The sequence below is a fragment of the Myotis myotis genome, unplaced genomic scaffold (genome assembly GCF_014108235.1).
Source record: "Myotis myotis isolate mMyoMyo1 unplaced genomic scaffold, mMyoMyo1.p scaffold_m19_p_20, whole genome shotgun sequence".
Taxonomy (NCBI): Eukaryota; Metazoa; Chordata; class Mammalia; order Chiroptera; family Vespertilionidae; genus Myotis; species Myotis myotis.
In genome coordinates this window covers 17,541,935-17,544,048 of record NW_023416325.1, presented here as the reverse complement: position 1 = coordinate 17,544,048, position 2,114 = coordinate 17,541,935, and the positions used below count along the sequence as shown (strand labels likewise).

The 2,114-nt window shown below is 45.9% G+C and overlaps 1 pseudogene; it reads right to left on the bottom strand.

Moving 5' to 3' along the window:
• Positions 1 to 1,163: 1,163 nt before the first annotated feature.
• LOC118678605 lies at positions 1,164 to 1,681 on the bottom strand (annotated as a pseudogene).
• Positions 1,682 to 2,114: the final 433 nt, after the last annotated feature.

The window sequence follows — 2,114 nt, the reverse complement described above, 5'->3', positions numbered from 1 at the left end:
TCCCTGATAACTTGCTCTGAATTTTGCTTAATTTGAAATATAGCTACTCCCTCTTCTAGTCAGTGTCAGCATAATAGATTAATAATGGGATGGAGAAAACATCTGTTTTAATTTTCTTTGTTTTTTAGAGTTGAAACTCAAATATCACTGAATTTATTGTAAGACTGCAAACAAGAAAAAGTTATTTAAAATTTTCTCAAAAGGTTTTCCAATACAATTTTAAAATTTTTTCCATGTCCTACTTTAGGAAGACTCATATTAGAAAGACAGTGAATTGTCAGCTGCCTAACCGACATTATTAATGGAAAATAACTGTTTGCAGAATACTAGAAATATGAAGCCAGGAGCTCCTTTCCTGGGTTTTCCTCCCACCCCCTCTCACCCCGCCTGTGGATGGAGCCTTGCAGGGCAGGACCCTGGGACAGCCGACTCATCCAGCTGTAGAGGGTAGGGCACCAGGCCAGGCCCTGGAAATTCATGTCTGGCATTGAGGACCTTTCCTTGTCTATTCTGGGGAAATGTTGTAACCTTCCAATGTGCCCATTGGAGGGGCAGGATCTTCAACGACCTCAAAGCAAGAGGCCAGCTTTACTCAAGATGCCAGTCCTCACTGTCCCTCCCAGCCACTCGGGCCTCCCAGCCACTCAGGCCTGCCATGGGAGGGGCTCTACCTATAGTCCTGAGGCAGCCAGCAGTTGTCTCTCTGCAGCCTTGAGGATTACAAAATGATGACCAGGTGAAGGAGACCCCTAATACACACAGCACAGCCAGAGGTCTGGCAGGTAGAAGGGTGGTCACAGGACTTGTTAAGGTAAAATAATAGACTATTGGGAACACAAGACATGCACAATATAAATTTAGATTATGCAAAAAACTGAAATTGGTGTCCTTAATTCTCTATTCGCCCAATGGACCTATGATCGCATTCACATCAAATCTCAGACTCAACAGCCATCAGCAGGAAACCCAGACACTGTGCTGTGCAAGGGCTCTGCCCACATGACCAAACCTATCACCTCCCACCCTGGCACCTCCAGGATCAATGAAGCAAAAACTATTAAAGGAAAAAGAATGAGCCACTGTACTTGGCAATGCCAGGTGCAAAGACAGAAGTAGGCGTGGCATCACTTTCAAGAGAAAACAGAAATGGAGTTTAAATGTTCTCATTTCAAAATGTCGATGTTCTCCTTTCCTAAGTCACTGTTACCATCCCACAGAGCAGTTGGTAACACTGGGGACCGAGCCTTGGCAATGATGCGCTCTGCGCTGGGACCAGGGAGTATGCAGGAGGCATCACCCATGGCTGCCAGCTGCTCAATGGCACAGAGGACTTTCTTTGTGGTTTCTTCAAATTCTCTCTGCTTACTGTTGGCTTCCTTTGCCATTTTCTGCAAATTGCTTCTTGACAGAAAGGAAAGGAAAGCACAACCAGACATATGCTTGTTATGTTCCTCTGGGGGGGGGGGGGGCGCGGAGGTTCCCTAGCCTTCCAGCTCCTTGAAGCAGAAAAAACACTAGGCCAGGTGGGGCTTGCTCTTAGTGGGACAGTGGATGAAGCCGGCCACGGCCATCCGGTCCGGGGTGTAGGTGCCACCCTCCAGGAAGGGCCAGTTCTTGATCGTGGAGACACCATGGTCTTGAGGTAAAGCTGCCAGGCCGTGGGCAACAGCAGGACACCCATCCCACTGCCACCCTGAGTGGTGCGTGATTCAGATCGGGCAGTTGGCAGCCTAAAGTAGCTTCTTGCAGACAAAAAGATGGGTGGCTCTTCTAATTTAACAAAAATTTGTGAAAAAACGAATTTATGACTCGGTCACTTTAGTGGTGCGTTATACTCCATAACAAACTCACTGATCCCTGAAGCAGGAGTTCCTCATAGTTTGGGGGGGCAGTGGCCGGAGGGGTGGCCACTAATCAGTGCTGAGTAAACACTGTTGCTGTATGTCTTTGTGAACCAGTACTTTTACTACCATGGGAGAGAGTGAGATTACTGGTTTGAAGGGGGTTACAAGTAATTATCTTTTTTTTTTTTTAGGATTTTTAAAAAATTTATTTATTAAAAACATCATGTTTGACATTTGGGGCTTTAAGAAAAGCTTTATCTCAAATACATA